At 29.4% G+C, this 11,198-nt stretch overlaps 1 pseudogene; it reads left to right on the top strand.

Annotated features, from left to right (window-relative positions):
* Nucleotides 1-2,001: 2,001 nt before the first annotated feature.
* Nucleotides 2,002-8,949, top strand: LOC102598166 (ankyrin repeat-containing protein At3g12360-like; annotated as a pseudogene).
* The last annotated feature ends 2,249 nt before the right edge of the window (nucleotides 8,950-11,198 follow it).

Genomic DNA, 11,198 nt, shown 5'->3' on the forward strand with positions numbered 1-11,198 from the left:
ATATATTACACATAATAGATACTAATGGATCACATTTGTTTCTACTTCACTTCGCTTACCATAACAATCCTAATATATTTGATGTAATTTTATAAATAGTTTTTAGAGGGTATATAAATATACGATGATTTTATCTTTACTTTGAAAGATAGAAAGATTGTTTTGATAGACTCAATCGACTCAAGTAAAAGCATTTTAAAATAATTTGGAAAAAGAAATAGGAAAGTGAAGAAGTCATAAAAGAAAATGGAAAATGAAAAAAACATGACAACGTATGTTGAAATAAATAATAACTGCAACAAAATAATTAGGTAATTGAAGTATGAAAAGAAAACAACAAAAATTAAAAAAACAAGTGTATGAGAGTACATATTACTACAGGTAAGAAAAGAGAAGCTAGACAACATAACTACTTTACTATATGTCATTTATTACCTACTATATATAAAATAATATTCACGATAAACTAAAATTGAATCACCTCTCCTGAACAAAATATAAACAAAAACAGAAACATTAATCATGCCACTATAAAGAATAGATCATTTGTCTTCTTGTCTTAATCATTCGGACCATATCTAATTAATTAATTTTGGAAATTTAACACTTGATTTTATAAAATAAACTACAAAATTCCTAAATAATACTCCCTCCGTCCACAATTGTTTGGCAGGTATACTAAAAATAGATGTCCAAGATTAATTGTCAATTTAAACAATCAAGAAATAATTAGTCATTTTTTTCTAATTCTGCCCTCAATGATAGTGTAGTTCAATTGAAAAGTTATGTGGACTTTTGGTATTCTTGGTATAGTAGGGTTATATTAGTCAAATTACACTTTGTATTAAATTTTCCTTGAGGGATGTGCATGATCTTACCCTGACAAACAATTGTGGACGGAGGGAGTATACTCCCTCTCTCTGTCCCTAATTACTTGTCCACTGTTCTTTTTTTAGGTGTCCCTAATTACTTGTCCATTTTGACAAATCAAGAAAAAACAATTTATTTTTACCGATTATACCCTCAATTAATTACTTTGAAATATGTAGAACTTCTTGAAAATCTTAAGTTTTTAATCAATGCACTTCATAATTAATAGGGGTAAAATGGTGAACTCACTATGTCAATAAATGTTTTCTTAATAGGTGTGTCAATTTAAACGTGGACAAGTAATTAGGGACAGAGTGAGTACTTAATTTTGACTAAAAGGTGCTTTCATCCTTCCCAAACAATACTTAACTATGTTAATAAGTGTTTGTTGTAAAATAAATGATAGATACATCACAAATGCGTGATTGTCAACTCTTCTTAATTAGAAGCATATGTTTTAATTTAATTAAGTACGTTGTTATAATTATAATTACTCCTATATATATCACTATTTAACAAGTTATATTTATAATAAATTGATACGCTAAAGGACAATATAAGAAAAATAAAGAGTTTAAATTGAGGTTTGTATACGATTGGATCACATGAATAATAGTTAGTTTAATTTATAAATGAAGGCAGTAAATTTATATATATAACATAAATTTATTAGACTTCATTCATAATCCTAAATAAAGTTAATACTTCTCCATGATAAGGAAAGGGTCATGAAAATGCTTTTTCACACTAGAATTGTGGATGCGAACCTCAAATTTAGAACCCCAAACTCTTAGTCTTGACTTTGCCTCTAATAGGCAAACTCTTTGGGTGTCGAAATAATTAATAGACTTATGGGTTATCTAGCTTTCTTTATGGATGGATCCGACCCAATAAAATATTTTTCAACAAACTAAAGTTATATTTGAGTGGTCTCTTTTCTGAATTTGATTGAGTTGAGTTGGAGGTAAAATATAATCATAGCCCAGTCAATCCTGGCCTAGTAACTCTATACACTTCCGACCTACCCATACAAAACTATTCCAAGTAATATTGACTTTCACCATTTTGCTAGAAGCTGAGCCGCCGGCCAATATATATATATATATATATATTTTATTTTTGGTACCCGTTTGACTAATTCAGATTCACGTTGCATGTGTAAAGCCCCTTTCGGGGGATCAAGTGCTCCCTAGCTATCAAGAATCTTTTCATATTCATGAGGGCTCGAACTTGAAATATCTGGTTAAGGGAGGAGTAGTTTCATCCACTGCACCACATCCTTTTATGTGGTTTATAAGAAAATGAAACGAAAAAGAACACGCTATAGTCCCTTAGCTAGGAATCTTCTTGGTTGCTGCAGCTGTGGAAAAAAAAGACTTAAAAGTTTGCATAAATAGTGAGTCCCCTATGATAAACAAATTATCACACACTTTTAATTGATTAAAAAAAATGGACAGGCGGCTGAATGAAGCAGTTTTGAGGGGAGATGTTGAAGCCATTCAAAAACTGATTGAAGAAGATTCAAACATAGTAAAACAAAGCATTGAGGGTTCATTACAACAAACCATATTGCATCTAGCAGCTAGACTTGGTCATGTTGAATTGGTGAGGGAGATTGTGAAGTTGTTCCCGGAGATGGTGTCCGCGGAGAATCGGGATCAGGAGACGCCCTTACATGAAGCATGTAGAGAAGGGAGAGTAGAAATTGTGAGAATTCTGGTTGAGAATGATCCATCGATTGCTTATAAGACAAATTTGTGGGATAAGAGTGTGCTTTATGTAGCATGTGAGAGAGGGAGGATTGAAGTGGTTAAGTATTTGTTACATAATAATAATATGCACATGTTGTTGATGCTTGAAGTTGATATGTCCACTACTTCACTTCATGCTGCAGCTTCATCAGGCCATACAGGTAAATAAATTCTGCCAATTTTGAATATTCAAACTTCGAGTAAAACTCTATATAATGATAGTGTTCGAGACACTTGTTACCTTCTAATAGAGGCGTAGTTAGCTAGGATTTTGAATTTACAAGTGTTAGGATTCTAAGTTAATGAGTTTTGAATAAAGCTACTAGGATTCTGCCAAACCCCTTAAGGTGATCGAGCTCTAGCTTTGTCCCTGCCTCCCACCCGCATAAGTACTATGTCACTTTGTTAAGGACCAAGAATTAAGCAATTGGAATAAAATCACATACAGAATAGTTATTTTGTCTCTACTGAAAATTGAACTTTTAGTTTCTAGGGACCTTTAGTAAGGATCATTATGCCACACTTTTGGGTGAAACTAAGCTTGGAGATTGGACTCTCACTTGCATTGTTTAATATTGATATTCACAGAACTAATATAATATACTATAAATTGTACAGTAAGTCTTGAAATAGAAGGAAAGGGGACTTTGTTTTGGTTAAAAAAGTTGTTGGAGCATAAAAAGTACTAGTACATTTTGCAAAGTTATGCTTCTTTCCTATCAAATTAATTAGACTTTAGTGTATAAAGAATTCATCTCAAAAGTGATGGTCTTATATTTGCTCTTAAACTTACTAATTTAGGTATATGAATTGTACCCTCTTTTTATCCTAGGAAAACTATTACTCATCTCTAATTAATAATAAGCATAGATAAAAGTTGTTCTTGAATCAAAATCAGTTTTTAATCATTACAACAAATTTAATAAAAGATTTTATGGCAATTATTTTATGATAATAATATAATTATCGTTATATTTTATTTAGTGATAGTAATATAATATGAATATATAATCAACATTTTATACAAATATTATTCAAAGCTTTAGTAACTTTGAATACAATAACATTAGTTCAACTGCCACCAAATTTTTTACAGATATAAATATTATATATAAAAGGGAAAATTTATTATCAGTAAATGTCTTTTTGTTATGTACGATGAATGGCGTGTTGGATTTGAGTATGTGGTCGTAATTAGTTAAAAAGGAATTGGACTCCTAATTAATGGTGTCGGTAGAAGCAAATTTTATAGAATAGACAAATGTAGTTGATATATTAAAGTAAGTAGATATTATTTTCATCAAAGTAGAAAAATACTGATCAAAGATGAGAAAATAATTTTCAACATGCCAAATGAACACGTAAAAAAATTGATTTTTTTGACACATTTAATTCTTATTATTTCGTAACACCTAATTTTGTATATGACGTTGACTTCTGTGGACAATTTTTTTTTTCCAATTATAATTGCGATTAAGGTAAATCAAGGGATGACGTGATAATATATACATCATTCTTGAAGTTGTTGTTGTTGTTATTATTATTATTATTATTATTATATTTAATTTAACTTAAGAGTAAAGACATGTATATTTACCCACTTAAATTAATTTTTTTGTTTTTTTAACGGTGTCACCATAAACAGTGGAAAAAAAAAACTTACGTAACTATTCTCTTAACTCAAAATTGTCTAAATCGTAACATAATTTCGATAAATGTCCAGTTAAAATTACATGTTAAAATGTTGTACTCTTTTCTTTTCATTTTATTTGATCTTTATTGATATAACATTATTTCCCTTAACTTATTTTATTAAATTATTCTTATTTATTATTTTTTTAAATCTTAATTCAACTACTATTTTACCATATAGTTACTTAATAATAAGCATAATCTTGAAAGAAAAAAAGAATAAATCTATTTTAACTTATTAAAATAAACAAGTAAAAAATTATTTTTGAATAACTCCACTTCCCTTCCTTGCTTCGAGGAGGTTATATAATAGTAACAGAAGGAGACAGGTATAGAATAGAAGTCCGCCCCAGTCACTAAACCTAGCTCACCAAGCCTTAGGAGTGCTCCGCCGTGGGCATGTAGCGGCTGAATCTTGTTTCCGATAGAGCACCATTGATTGGTCTATTGGCAAAGGAAACCCGGGAATTAAAGATTTTGATCTCCTCCCTAATTGTTGTTGAGTCTGTGACATAGTTCCATTAATCAGAAGACTGTCAATGTTGTTGTATCTCTTGCGACTGTTTACTGTTCTGTGGAATCAAATCAAATAAAACTGCGAAAATGGTCTGTATTTTCAAATGTTCAGACGGCCAAAGTCTACGTCTGGGGCAAGTCCTCATTAAGAAACGAGTGTCCTGTCGTTATCCTCTTTTTTAATTTAATTTGGAAAATTTGTGCTTTTATTCTATGAAAATATTGATAAATTTTAATGAGATTCTTGTGATAATATTCAGTTACACATATAACCTTTATTTAATGAATACAATTGTGCACTTTTGATCATTTTCTACGTGTGAATCTTCGTAAATTTAATAAATTATCAATTGTTGATCAAGTTATTTAATTATCCATGCATGTGTTTCTGTTAAATCTGTGCAGCTACTTTTTATTTGAGTTTAGGGCGAGCGTACTAAATAGCACTGTGAATATTTGCAGAGGCGAAGGTACTTTGAGATATAAATTCCATTAGTCTGGACGTATATTTAGACGTTGAACGAATTTTATGTTCAGAAAACCTCTCCTAATTAAAATTAAAATAAAAATTGTGAAACAAGTCCTTAAATTAATACTAAAAAACTCAATATTCAACTTTTTATTAAATTTAAAGAAGTTAAAAGAAAACTTAAATATTTAAATATATATTTTATTCCTAATCCTAAATTTTGCTTTTTCTCTTCACCTTTCACCGGTTAAAGAAAGGAAATTATCAATGTGCAAACTGCAAAGCAAAACGATGTCATTCTTCATCACTTGTTCTGATTTGATGTTTTTGATTGTAGGAACCTTCGTTTATAAATCTCTACTCAATTGTTTAAAAAAACAATTTTGATTAGTTTTTTGAGATAAAAAAAATATTTCCAGTCCATTGTTGATTTTGATTAACATTTAAGATGAAACAATTCTATATATATTTTTAAGTATTATGTACTTTATTAAAATTTCTATAATTTCCATCTAGTTTTATATTTTTTATTATATTAATTTATAAATATTAAAAATTTATGATCCACGACCACGAGGCTATATCAAGCGCCACGATGCGTATGCCTTGTTTTGTGACCGTGCCTTTTAAAACAATTGTTTGAGGGTAATATAGTTTTGAAAATATCTAAATAGTCCCTGTGTCTTTTTCAAAGTATCATGACTACTAAAAGTATTTAGTCCAAAATATTTGTCATTTTGGAAAACAAAAATAAAATAAATATTTTTTTCATTTCCCACTGATTATTAATTATTCTTAAAAAACATGAAAGTAAATAATTTTAACTACATAAATAAAGTGCATATTTATTAAATTGAGATAAAGGGTAAAATATTTCAATACTTGTAATTTTTTAAATGTCATGCAAAAGGGAATATGGTCAGATGTCTGTACTTAACTGTCATCCTATATATAATAGCATTTTATTATAATAATCAAGTTTTCTTTGGAACTGCTTTTCATGTTATGTTATATCATACGTATATGTTTTTATAAGAACATCTCGCTATATAGCAGCCAAAAAGTATTTGAACAAAAAACATTTTCATTAGTACCAAAGATCCTTATTTTGTCAAACAATTGATTGCAGAAGTAGTGAAGGAATTGGTTAAAGTTCGACCTGATTTTGCTTGGAAAAAGGGTGAGTTGATGAATGGTTGCAGCAGTGGCGGAGCTACAGCCATCCAAGGGTGGTCAGCTGACCACCCTTCGCCGGAAAATTACACCGTATAGAGAGGTTAAATTCTGGATTTAAGGCATAAATAATTAATGTTGAACAACCTTGACATAAGTTCTTCCGTGGCACAGTGGTTAAGCATGTTCATTTCCACCCGAGGTGCGCAAGTTCGAATCCCGTGAGTGCACAACTGTTTTGGTTTTATTTTGAGAGCAGAACACAACCTCACACACCATTATTATGTTCCTCAAGTTTCTTAATTATTAATATTACAATTTTAATAATATAGAGTAACATATATGAATACATTATTTTAATTTTGAATAATTAGATATCGTGTATTTCTAATTTTTATCTAGGATATAATGTACTTTCAAATGGTGAAAACAAAAAAGCCACTATTTTACATTATATGTGTTTATATATGTTAACAACTTTAAACCCAAGGCTAAAATCAATATATGCGTTTTATCTTCTTCTTTTTTAAGATTTTTTTTTTCTACTGGGGTGCTTTATGTTTCGTAAAGCTAGACGCATTTGTTCTATCAATATTTCACTTTAAAAACAATAATCATATATTTTATCATATAAATCAATGCATCAAAAAGAAGAAAAAAAACTCGATTGTTTATATTTGATATTGACAAATGTTGAGATCGTTCATGGTAGAATCACTAGGTTAAGCAAATAACATTCAACTCACTTATTAAAAAAAAAATCTTGAACACCCTTGATGAAATTGCTGGCTCCGCCACTGGGTTGCAGTCCTTTACATATAGCATGCAGCAAAGGGCACTTAGATATAACAAGAGAATTGCTAAAGCTAGACATGGACCTTACTGGTTTACAAGATAATGAAGGCAGAACTCCACTTCATTGGGCAGTCATTAAAGGAAGAGTGAACATTATAGCTGAGATACTCTCAGTGAGTCTTGAATCTTCTGAAATGACAACAAAACATGGTGAGACTATTCTTCATTTGGCTGTCAAGAACAATCACTTTGAAGTACTCAAGTTCTTGATGGAGACTCTTGATGTTTCAAATCTCATGAATTATCAAGATACTGATGGAAACACCATTCTACATTTGGCTACTGTTAGGAAACTCACCACTGTAAGTTTTCTTTACTCTAGCCATTTCATTTTATGTGAAGGTGTTTTGATTGAACGCACAGAGTTTAAGAAAGACTTTGTTACATTTTTGTGGTTATATGTAATGTTTGAATTTGCGGTCAAAACTCAAAAACTTAACATAGATGAGTCTTTTATTAAAAACTCGATGGCATATTTGAGTCTTTTCTAATTAAGTAACTATTCATGATTAATGAAATTAGTTTCCTGGATTGCTAAACAGAGTTACTCTACTAAAGCTCAAAACTAATTATATCTACATGACTTGTTCTCTTTTCAGATGATTATTTATCTACTTAAGCTTGGTGTTGAAGTAAATGCTTTGAATCAAAAAGGATATACATCATTAGATGTAGTTGAAGCAGATGCAAGTAACTCTGGTGCTCTTGCAATCATCCCTGCATTACAAGAAGCTGGTGCCAAAAGATGTGACCAATTACCACCAAAATTTTCAAGACATCCAACAGGTAGATTGCATCACCAATTTTGGGATCATCATGGCAAAGAAAAACTCTAGGTTTTCACTCTCCGTCCTCATCATCTCAACATTCTTATTATAGTAATCATCATCATCAAAGGAAGCATAATTATAGCGGTACTAGGACAAAAAAAATCAAGCTCCAAAGTGAAGGTCTAAGGAATGCAAGAAAAACGATAACAATTGTTGCAGTACTAATAGCAACTGTGACATTTGCTGCTGGTGTTAATCCTCCTGGTGGATTTAATGAAGAAAATGGAAAAGCATTATTGGGTAAAAAAACCGCGTTTAAGGTGTTTTTGGTATGTAACATTGTGGCACTTTTCCTTTCCCTTGGAATTGTTAATGTCCTTGTTAGTGTTATCCCATTCAAGAGAAGAACAATGATGAAATTAATGGTGGCAACACATAAAGTAATGTGGATTTCAACATTATTTATGGCATCAGCTTATATTGCTGCAATATGGTCAATATTGCCACAAGGAAAGGGGGATCATTGGGTGCTAAGTGAAGTTGTGATCATAGGAGGAGGGTGCACTATGGCTGTGTTTCTAAGTTTGGGGATTTTGTTAGTGAGACAATGGAAAAGGAAGAGTGAATGGAGAAAAAAAAGAGAGAATCATAAGAAGATGAAAGAGGGAAGTCCTAAGAGTAATACAAGTACAGTTCAAGAAATGAAAGTGGTGAAGAAAGAAAGTCATGAAGGTAGTACCAACTCAGATGTTGATAGCTCAGATCATGGTTATCATTTGTTTTAATTACCTGCATTCTATAGATCTATTCTTATGAGTCTTTAAAGTAGAAAATAATGTATTAATTTCGGAAACAGCCTCTCTACCTTCATGAGGTAGTGGTAAGGTCTGTGTACAGTTTATCCTCCTCAGATCCCACTTAGTGGGGTTTCACTGGATATGTTGTTGATATAGTTATAGTTTCTAATATGACAAATGCTATTAGTTTATTTGTTGAAATATTTTCATTAATAAAGATTTCTATTCTTTGTTTATCTTTAAATTAATTGCATAAAAAATAAAATCACTCTATCATTTTAAAAATAATAATAAGTGTTTTTATTCATTGCTCAATTTTTATTTGTATAAATAGGAAAATAACCGTTATGTTTTCCATAATAAAGCTATATCAATTGTCACATTTTTGTTAATATTTTTTTCTTTTCAATCGTCTCATTCTGCCATCACTAACTTTCTTTGTTTTTTAATATTGACTTTGAATTGTATGTAATGGTAATTTTTCATAGGTTACAAAGTTTTTAAAACGAGTTTCAATGTGCAATTGATGTGATATCAAATAACGAAAAAGGAAGAACATAACGAGTAAAGAAGATGCAAATGATATTAAATATGTAAAGTCAATTCACAATTTCGACATTCTTAAAATGACTTTTTCATGTTTTAAGTAGGTGTTCGAACATAGATTTCAATTGTTTTTTGTTATTTGGTTTTTAGAAAAATTGAGATGTGTTTTGTTATACTTATTGCAAAAAATATTTGGAATACTATTCATATTTGAATGTAGTTAAATACAACTTCAAAAATGATAAGTGGGATAAAAAACACAATTTAAATTTGAAATAAAACTTCAACTAGGATTTCAATTTTTCATGATCATATGTTGGTTTTCAAATAAAATAAAGAATTATTCCAAAAAAAAAAAGAGCATAATTATTATGATTCAATAGAATAATGTATTTGATGCATCATTCATTCATCTCTCTAAATATATAAGTTTGGCGAAAGAAAAGTCATTTTATAATAACTTTATTTATGTTTATCATATAGAAGTATAGATTATCGTGTTCAACTATATATTTTATCGTAACATTTAACTTTTTAAAATTATATGTGAAGGACTTGAAATTTACACTGTATCTTAATTTAGTCTGTTTTGTTCTTGAAAGTTAATTAGAACAAAAATGAGTTTAATTTGATACTTGTCATGTATAAGAATAATTGCAGTATTTAATTAAACTTATCACTTGAAATAAATTAGTTTTAATCAAATTTAAATATATAACATGTCTTCAAATAAATAAATAAATATCCCTACATAGAATCATAGTCCTGTGTTTTTTATGGGGAAAACCTAATTCAAAAAGATGATTATCTTTTCTTCTGATAATTTTTTATGGTGTTTTTAACTTATTTTGAAGATTCATTTTATTTTTTTGTATCATTTGTTTATAGGTAAAAATAAGTTATGGATTTAAGCAAAACAAATTCTTTCATCAGTTTCAAATTAATTTATAAAAGATCAGTTTTCAAATTTTATTAATATATCGCGCGAAGTGCGATTAAATTTACTAGTTTAATTCATAAATGTGGTTGGTGTTATGTTCTTTTTGGAGAGATTCATGCAAGCAGAAAATATGAATGAAAAATGTTCTCATATAAATTTTAATAATCATAAACAAACTAGTAGACAACTCTTATTGTTAAAGTATTAGACTTACCAAAACTAAGAAATTGAATATTCTATTAAATCAACTAATAGATTCTTGTTATAAAATGAAGACAGAATATTAAAATCATATGAAGAGAGCAAAGTAAATCAGAAAGTAGAAATAAGAGTAGTAACTATTTTTGGGCGTATATTTTTATTATCATTTCAATGCCCTTTTATAGGAAACAGTGGCGGATCTAGGATTTGGAGGTCGTGGGTGTCATATCGTTCAAGAAAGATAAAATAATCGGTTGCTTTAATTTTGGGTTACAATTTGGGTTATTAATTTTTTTGATTTTTATAAACAAATCGATCAAATATGCATGTTATTGATATTTTTTTTAGATATTTTGAGATAAGAGATGACTAAAAAAATTCAATTTTTATTTACTTTTTGGAATTAGATGTCTTATTCGCTGAAACTTTGAGGGAAAAAAATAATTTCACATTAAAATTTGAGCTTGTATAAACCATCTAATAGTATCAACTTAATATATTCATATTCCATTGACTTTATGTGTTGTTGGGGATATAGAGTAGGGAAAAAATAAAAAATATAGTTTCAGCCTAGTCCTCTTACTTAGCAAGAACGTCAGTGAAGATCGAAAGAACCTT

This window comes from Solanum tuberosum, unplaced genomic scaffold, assembly GCF_000226075.1.
Source record: "Solanum tuberosum cultivar DM 1-3 516 R44 unplaced genomic scaffold, SolTub_3.0 scf00937, whole genome shotgun sequence".
NCBI classification, from domain to species: domain Eukaryota; kingdom Viridiplantae; phylum Streptophyta; class Magnoliopsida; order Solanales; family Solanaceae; genus Solanum; species Solanum tuberosum.